Source organism: Aptenodytes forsteri, unplaced genomic scaffold (assembly GCF_000699145.1).
Source record: "Aptenodytes forsteri isolate BGI_AS27 unplaced genomic scaffold, ASM69914v1 Scaffold284, whole genome shotgun sequence".
Taxonomy (NCBI): Eukaryota; Metazoa; Chordata; class Aves; order Sphenisciformes; family Spheniscidae; genus Aptenodytes; species Aptenodytes forsteri.
In genome coordinates, this window is record NW_008794445.1 from 1,974,836 (window position 1) to 1,984,629 (window position 9,794).

Below are 9,794 nucleotides of genomic sequence, written 5' to 3' on the forward strand. Positions count from 1 at the left end.
GCAAGAAGCTGAAGCTGTAAGAGCAATTCTGTACTATATTTAAGAAATAGGTAATAGCGCAGATGATTGGAGCCCAGGTGAGTGGATTTCAGCTCATTCACTGCCACCAGCTCAGAGTCTGCTAGCTCCTCTTTGGCCTCGTTAAAAAGAGCATCATGAGGGCAAGGCTATGGCAACTCTCTTAATAAGCCTTGTTTCTGAGATGCCTCTTCCCCACTGTTCAACGGGACACAAGCCCAGCACATCATTAGAACAGGCTTCCAGCAAAGGTGGTGCCTGGGAGCACGTCACAGCAAACATGCTACAGATCGAGCACCCTGGTGTAAGCAGCTTCCCTCTTACCTGACACAGTGAATGTGTTTTGATACTTGTTTCTTGGACACCTACCTCCATCACAGCCCATGTCAGTGCCACAACACATACCTTCCTGCTTCCTCTCACACCTGGGGAAAAAGGTCCTTTCCAACAGCCACAAAGCTATTTCACATTCACCTCGATTTTCTCCGTTCTCTCACTTTGCTACTCCAGCTGTGCCACAACCTGACAACGGTTAGGCTACTAGCTGTGATCTCTTTTCTGTGTAGTCCTCCCAGTTGGCTATATTTCTCCATTGTTTCTTGCACATTTTAAGCTCCTTGGGACAACCATCTTTTTGTTCTCTGCCCATACAGTTCCCAGCACTGCGAGGTACCAAACCACGAGGAAGGCACTTGACATTACCATATGGCAAATTAGGGGCATTTAGAAACCTAAATTACCAATACAATACAAACCAAACCAATCTCATGCATAATAAATTTTGAAGAGTTCCTTACTCTTCTGCCATCTCCTGTTTTCTCTGCCCATCTCTTTCACCTACACCTCATTACTCTCCCTTGAAATGGAAGCAGAGTCACTTGTAGGCTTATTCTCCTTCTCTGGAGGGGTCTCCTAAATATATCAGAGGAAAACATTTCAACGCTTCTAAATTTCACTCGAAGCTTTCCCCATCTCCAACTGACTACCTTGCTCCCCCCGGAGGTAACCTGCAATATAGCACGTCCCAAACAGGACCAGGAGAATGGATAGCCAGGAAAAGCACCAAACTTTGGAAACTGGAAGCATGCACACGGAAAAGTACATCCAGGTAAACACACAGGGCTTTCAGACATGGGCCTAGGTGTACTTCAGGATTGCCACAGGAATCTCGGATCAGCTGGTACAATTCCTGTATGTGGGCTACATGAGCTTCGGGCAGTGCTTAGGTCTGCGTGAGGTCTACACCCAACAATCCCAAACATGGAAGGCAGAGGTGACACCCCCAACCCCAACAAGCTGTTACATGTTCCTGCCTAGATGCCATTACAAGCTACGCACATTAGAACAAGACAGGACCATGTACTGCTAGGGCATTAGCTTAAACACCAACCTAGTACCGGCTTAAATTTACCTAACAGATCTTCTGAAAGCACTTTAGGAGTATTAGGGTCTGCTCTCAATGCAAGGAGGAGAAAAGAAAAATAAAGCAAAGCACATGCTATTTATATCAAGATAACTATCCCAATAAAAACCTAGAGATGCAAAACACTGTTACTGAGATTCTTGAGAGGGAAGAGGCTCCAACTTGCATAGGGACCAGTGACATAGACACCACACCAGTGTAAAGCTAGCGGGGATGTGTCCACAGGGCCTGCATCCACAGAAAAACAGCAATGCAGTAATTCTCGACAAGAGCAGATTGCCATTCCTGTGTCTTTTGGAAGCAGAGGCCTTCTGCCTCTAATGTTAACATGGCAGCTTCTTCCACCAAAAATAAACTCAGAACAGTAAACAGAAGGGATGTGACACAAGTGAAAACAAAAAAACTTCATTTTTGGCTTGCGTAAAGGCACAGAAAATGTTACCACTGAGGAGGAGCTATTTCTACATAAAGATAAACAAACATAAATACGTAAAACCCATTTCTGATGCAACAAAAGTGGTGTAAGAGGAGGGAAGAAACATTCAAGCTTGGTCCTTCAGTTCCTAGGGGTACTTCTGAACATGTATTCAATCAGAACCTAGGAAAGGAGGAGCGGGCTGTCTGCTTTGAGCAAGACCTGCTCCATTGTGCTGCGGGCAACAGCGCGCTCACTTTGCCCCGATGTCGGTAGGAAAAGAACCCCAAACGACATGACTCTGAAGCCGTTCTCTGCCATCTGCAAACACAATCTGTGTTTTTAAAATAGATCATCTCCTCCGAGGCTAAAAGTATTTCATTTCTAAACTGCTGAGAGAGCAAAGAACGATACATGAAGTTATCCCATGAAAGAGTCTTAGCAGCTAAGCCTCCTTCTGCTGTGCAAGATACGATCCAACAAAACATGCACGACCTGGCTGCACGACCTCCTGCTTTCTGGAAAGCTAGGAGGCAATAAATTGCTCCTCCTTAAAACCTACTCCACACTTACTGTAGTTTCAAATATCCACCATGCTGAACTTTGTTTCTGTTGAGATACCATAAAACCATTTTCCACTCCCTTCTTAACTTCTTATTCGTCCAAGAATTTCTCCATTAAATTATCCTTATTCTGGACCCGAAAAGACCAATGCAGAAGTGCTGTGTGGTAGGTGATTTAAAGTCTGAATTTTCTGCATCTATTAGGACACAAGCCAGAGCTTTACATTAGTGAAAGCAGGAGCTTTATGGTTTTCAGAATGTCCCCTAGAATTACAAGGAGTACAAGAACACACGACAAAATTGTTCAAGGTTTATTTTAGACTATTTTAATTATAAGAATGCCTAGAATTGCCAACTGGGATCAGTTCTTTCCATTGTGCTAGGTATATACTGCAAATTCATAATTGATTTAAGGTCTTTTCAACCCCAAAGGCACGGCATCACCAGCTGATCTGGCAAAAGGTAGGAAAAGGATGAGGTAGAGAGTCAGGACAAAATAACATAAGGCTACACAGTAAGAGTCACTGGTGCAGCTCAAATCAGTGATAGCAATAAAAGAAAATCAAATGCTTTTAAATTTATTACTTCTTAAATTGCTTTTTCTCTCTGGGGTGGCATCTAGTTTACTTAGCTATGAGACATGAAAAGGTCCCAGCAGTGCATTTTTAAGCTCTCCAGTAGCATTCCCGAAACAATCCGTGAGTTAAGTATGTGACCTGGCATGCAATTTTTACTAGTGCAACTCATTTACATTTTACTATTCATGCTGGGCAAACCTTTCTTAACCATCAAGTCAGTGAAAGTCACCCCACAACACGCACTTCATACACACGTACACATATGTAACTCCAAACACACACAAGCAATACTGTGCTCAGCTAGAAGACGGGCATTCGACAAGATTTACAAAAATACGCAGTGACTGAACCTACAGTTACTGCACTTCCTATCAGCTTAACGCACGACTTCTCTCTCTGCACAACAAATTCAGATCCAAATGCAGTTTTTCACAATGTTACTTCTCCAGAGGTCTAAGCAGTCTGAACACTGAAGAGATTTTGCCCGGTCACAATTTTCAAAACAGCTGTCAGTACAGTCAGTGAAATGAGAGAAAAGTGTCACTGGGACATAAAACCAGTAGGGCGAGCACGAGCGGAACAAGATGACCATTAGCCTCAGAAGCAGAAAGTAGAGGAGTCAGGCACCTAGGAGGACCAAACCACAGGGCAAGGTACACACCCACTAAGCCATATTCAAGAGATGATCCGACGCCTACGTACGCGTAAGAGCATACTGTACACACAATTTAACCTTCAACAAGGCCACGCAACTTCTTTTCTCGTTTTAAGGAAATTAAACAATGAGAATACCACAAAAATCTTCTCCACTTCCAGCTCACACAGCCCCCCACCCATTTTGCTAATCCATACAGAGTCAGCTGAAGAGAGAGCAGCTTCGCCTCCCCATGCACCCATTTAAAAACTCAGAATCAACAATAAAACCCTTTTACCCTGAGCCGTGCACTCTTCTTTCCAGAGTTTTTTTCTGCTCTATTAATTTCTGTTGTCTCGCTGTACTCACACAGCCCTCCTCCCCCCATCCTCCTCCTCCTCTTTTTTTTTTTGTGGACTGACCCACATTGTGATAGGTCAACATCCAACATCCAGTCCCTTTTTTGGAAGGAGACAGGAAAAAAAAGAGAAAGGGGGAGGGAGAGGAGGAGAAGGGATGTTCCCCAACCTTCCAACTGCTCCTTCGAGAGCAGGATCAAGCACACTTGGGCCATGCGCTGCATCCCTTTCCCACATTCCGAGCAGCCCCGCTCCACACGAACCAGTCAAGCCCTCTGCTCCCAGGAGAGAAACATAGAAAGACTACAAAGATGTTCTGCAACTGGCAGAGGGGAAAGAAACAAGGAGAAAAAGGATGTGTTGTAAACACTTGTGTCCAGCATGACAGAGGAAGTTTGCATTTCATTTTCTAAATTCTCAAGAACAAAGTCAAATCAGAACTTACTCCGCCACCACTTGCATTCATCCTTCCCCACCTCCAAGTGCCAAGACAGAGGAGACAATAGTTTTAAAGTTTCCACAGGGTACACAGTTACTCTAAGATGCATCAGAAGTTAAACTCTACAGCAGGATCGAAAGCCATTGAACTTGTGGCAGTCACACATGAAGGGAGGGGTTTTTTTTCAGTGGCGGTTTTCTTTTTGGGGGGTTTTTTGGTGGGTTTTTTAGTTTTTGTTTTTTAATATCAGAGTATACTTTTCCACACAGAATATAACATACAGAATCTATCAGATCAGATCCATACTTAAATTTAGCAAGTAAATGTGTCAGAAGAAGCCAGACTTCTTATCACAAGCCTAGGCAACTGTGCAGCGATGCATATGAGGGAGATGGCACATCTGACTTCCCTAGCAATCATTCTCTGATACACTGCAGAAATAAAAATGGTCATTCTCAACAAAGCACCCAAAGCCACTCACTATGAAGCCATTCTGTTATTGCTAAAATAACATCTGATCTGCTTATTTTTGTTTGTGGGTTGGTGCTTTTTTTTTTTAAAAAAAAAAAAAACTCTGGACATAAGACACATACATTCTCTTGTTAATTCCCAAAAATCACCAACTGCTAATTTCACTACTCCTGTTCAACACTGCCCGCCCCCCATGCTTTTCTCCTGCCCTGTTACTCTATCAAGAAAAATAAATATCCATCGATGCAGAATTTTAAAAGCAGAATTGGGAGCTTTGTATTCCTGGACTCCTGTGAGAGGAGAGTTCCTCCCCACACAAAAATGCCAAGCCCTAAATACATCAGCATTACAGCTTTGCTAGTTAATGAATTAACCCAGACACAGCATTTCCCTTACATGAAAGTTACCTCTGGAAGCTCACAGGCAGAGCACGATGCCTGGAGGAGGAAATCATTCTCACCTTTGCTGGCTAAAGCACAGCAAGTAGAGACAGCATCAGTGGGAAAAACCTTGCCCAGCATCCTCTTCTGCAGGCTAGTTACGCCACACGAGTGGCTAGAAGCTGCTCACCCTTTCCTGACTCAGCATCAAAGCTGACCACAGAGGTTTGTAGAGAAGTCATCAATACTGTTAGAAGCTGACAGATGCCAACAGCTACTAAAACACAGTTCAGAGTGATTCTGAAATCCCCCCTCTCTATCCCAGAAGTCAGCAACAGCAATGCATTTTCTCTATACAGAAAGGGGTACGCCAAGAATCCACCTGAGAGCGTGCGAGCTTAAAAAAAGACAAAATTTCAACCCAGTTTTTCCAGACACAGTAAGATTAAATCACCCAGTGGGATGAAATTGCCTAAATGGGAATTCATACAAATAACTTCTGGCTTAAAACTCTGCTGTAAAATCAGTGCCATCACAAAGCCATTGGGACAGGGGAAAGAAAAGTCTGAAAGTCAGGAGAATTTGGAGAAGAGAGGTCACTCCCAGCTCCCATGGGGCAATCAGCTGCAAATAGCTTCACCCACCACTAACCAGCCTTTCCTAGCAAAACTGGGAAGAAGGAGACAAGATGTGATGAGGCACGAAGAGAAATTCACTCTCTTCTAATCTGTCTCCTCAGGTGACTGGTTTGTCCAGGTTCATTTTAAGTAACCTGGACAGAGGCACGGCTACTTACATTACCGCTGCCTAGGCTGTACCTGTGCTGGAGATGACCAGGCAACTGCAGGCTCCCAAGCAATCAGCTCAGCAGCTCCAATAGCATCAATGTCATGTTTCGCAGCCTGGGGAGGGAACAATGAGCTGGCAAGGTCAGCTTTTAAGGTATTACTTCATCTCATCTCCTTCTCAAAGCCTCATTGCTGCACTAGATAACATGTTGCAGTCATTTTCTTTGCTGAACCAGAGAGATCTTTTTTTACCTTTTTTGCCACAGAGTCGACCAGGGGCCAGATGTACAACATACCCAGGCAGAGAGGAACACTGTCGGGTTAGACACAAAAAAATCTGAGGCCGTGACACCATCTCTTTATGCTCTTGGTCACACTCCATTATACAACGTCCTCAAATAGCTGATCCTTTCAGTATCATCAGACTCCCAGGCACTGTGACTGTAAGATAGTAACAGCAGTATTCCCATCCTTTCAATCCAGAGACAGACTTGAGGGTGGGGAGACAAATATCCAGGTACTCTATGGGTTAAAGGACATTCAATGTTGCAGGTAGAGCATGTAAGTTATTTCCCTCTTCAGGTTTCCTGTCAGTTATGCCCCCCGGGGGCTATAAAGACCTGGGCACACCCAGCCACAGCATGGTTCCTGGGCAGCTTGCCTATAAGCTGCATTTTCCCTGGACACAGTTTGCTGTTGCCTTCCCAGACATTTTACTTCCACCATCACAGACAAAAACCCTGTGGAGGTTGAGCTGATTTTTAAAGACTAGAGAGAACCTGTCTATAAGCAAGTACACCAGTCCCCTGCCTCTTCCCAGAGGGGGAAGACTCTGAGGCAAGACTCCTGGAAGGTGGCTGCAGCTCACTGCTTCAGCTGGCAGAATTTCACCTCCAACATCTTCCTTGGGGATTGCTGCTCTGAAAATATGTCCAGTTGCTCCCTCCCAAAGTAGTCCATATGAAAAAAAAAAAAAAGAAAAAAAAAAACCACCAAAAAACCTTTTCAAAAGGGCATTTCCAGTCCAAGTGCTATCATATTTTACAGTTATTTTAGCGAAGTGTTTTAATCCATCTTATCACCGTTTCAAACCGCTTTCAGAGTCCCAAATGTTCTGGTAGGATGTAACGTCTTGGCAGGAAACTGCTCTTCCACCACAAGAAAGCAAAGAGTTTGGGAAGAAGCAAGAACAGCACACAACGCACACACCGCTTCAAGCGAACAGATGGGCAAGTCAGCACACAAAACCCGAACACGACGCTATTCTCTACAACACCTCAATTTTCCAGGGCCTCAGCGAGTGCAATCAATCACAAGCTCTAAAACAGAGAAAAGCTTCTGCCCCCAGCCCTGGCTGTTCAATAACACGCAGCAGCTTTGTTACGCAGATAGCTAGCAGCAGTCATGTACTAGGAAAGCTCTACTGTACGAAGGTTAAGTGCAATTTCTCTCTGAGGCTGTACTATTCTCTTGATTCTGCAGACAGCCCAACCTGTACACTGACTGCTGCTTTATAACCTTGGTTTCCTCAATTTTAGCCTGAAAACCCTGTGAAAACTAGTCACAGCAGCAGCCTTTCAGAATCAACAAGTCTGATTTGCAACTTCGTATTTTACCTCAACCTTCAATACTTTGAACGATACAACACTGGGCTCTTGAAGTAGCTAGGACCAAATAACAAACATCTCCTGAGGAATTCACTGCTCCCACCAGCCATTGCTGCAAGAGCTCAAAGATATCCTTTGACCTGCTGGAAAATGAAACTGGCACTTCTGCTAGAAGGAGCAGGCAAGAGCTCATCTCCACCGCTGCAAACATAAGCCAATTAAACACAGACCCAAAACAGGAGGGGAGAAGGGGATGAAGGGTGAGTTCCATCATAGAGAAATTAAAAGGTTGTTGTCTTAAGCAAGATTATTAGATGTTTTAGTTAACTCAGCAGTAGAACTGAATAGAGAAAGGGACTGACATTTTAGGGGGGAAAAAAAGGTGTTTTAAAAGTTATTTTAATTATGAGTTGGGGAAAGAAACAACCCACCCTTTCTTTATCCACGAGAAGAAAAGAACCCTAATCCCACAACTGCAAACCGCAAAAGCTCATTTCCCAGCCTGCTACCAGCAAACAGGCAAACAAGCTGACAGAGAACAAGACGGATTTCTAGCTGGATTCTGTCAAGTCGTTAGAAGCTAGCCAGCTCAGAATGCTTTCGTTATGCCAAACCAGCTAGTCACACTGAACTTTTTTTCTGACCAGCTTGTGCATGTTTAAGAACCTTCCCCTTCTAACTGCCACGTGTCCCAAGGAGACAGACAAATAAAAGTACAAAAGATGTCTGAGTGAGTGGGCGGCAGTCTTCCCCTTGCCCCACATTTCCAAAACACAACCCGTTCAGCACTCTGAACTGATTTTAGAGACCTGAGCAGAATACAAAGAAAAAAAAAAAAAAGGTCTTCCCACACCACCAAACTGGTTAGAAACGCTGACTTCGGTAGCAGTGTTTTCCGATTATTTTACAGCAAGACTGAATCTTTTCTGCTCCAGATGCAGATATAGCCACCTGCTGCATACATGCCACTTAAGGTTTACAGCACAACCTTAACAACGATGGTATTAAATACTTAAAAACTGATTCGAAGCCCATTTTCTCGGGGACAATGGTGAAAAAAAGCCTGAAGTAGGCCTTTGTGGAATACCTTCACCATAAAAAAAGCTATTCTAAAGCCCTATTGTTTAGTCCTTAGCCAACATCCTAAAAGTGTGAGATTTTTTTCCGAAACTACTACACAAATACAAACCTTTAGCATTACAAACCTGAAAAACACCAACGTTTCTAGAGAAGTCTCTGGTCCCTTTTAGGGAGGCTGCTAAGCTCTTAGACTCAAGAGTAACTTCCAGCAACACAAGTTCAATGGAACAGTTAACTATTGTGTTAAAAAAGCCAAGTCTTTGTTAGTGGGATGTATGCTTTATTACATTTTCATCAATTGTTCTTTTTCTTGCAGGATAGGAAATAGACATTTCTATTCATCCTGTTAGCCTTCCTCTATTATTGATCAATGCCTTCTATTTTTCTCTTCAACAGAGGTAAACAGTCTTCTCTCTGGGGAAGCCTGTCTAGGTCTTCAATAATTACTCCTGTTCAAGCTCCTTATGTGGCAAGAACGATTTCAAACTTTCTGTAAGGAGGAACCGTCTTCACTATTTCCTCTAGATTTCCCACTCTTCCTCCTCCTCCCACTCTTGACAGCTTCGTGGTGTTCCAGGCAGCTTTCATAGAGCTGTCCCTGAAACCACTCCAGTCACTTTCCTGGATCACAATTCATCAGAACCCAGTCACGCACACGTTCTTCCAAAGCCCTCCTTCCACTACACACTGCAGTTGCCAAAACTGAATTAGCCTTCATGGAGCAATTGAAATTTCAAGCCACCGTGAGCATCCAAACAAGACCAATCGTAACTCACCTGTGATACAGGAGCACACAGGCACAGTAAGAGCCTCCTCACACACCTACTACACGCACACAGTGTCTGTCAGTCCATCCAGCCTGAACCAGAGGAGGAACAGCAAACACAAGCCTGGTGCCCACCACGCTGCTGGGGTCTACCGTGCTCCCAGCCTGCCTGGGGACAAACACACCCTTGCAGAAAATGACACCCACCCAATGCCACTGAGCAGCACGACAGCACCGGGGGGGGGGGCCGCGCGGGGACAACACGGCGGCACG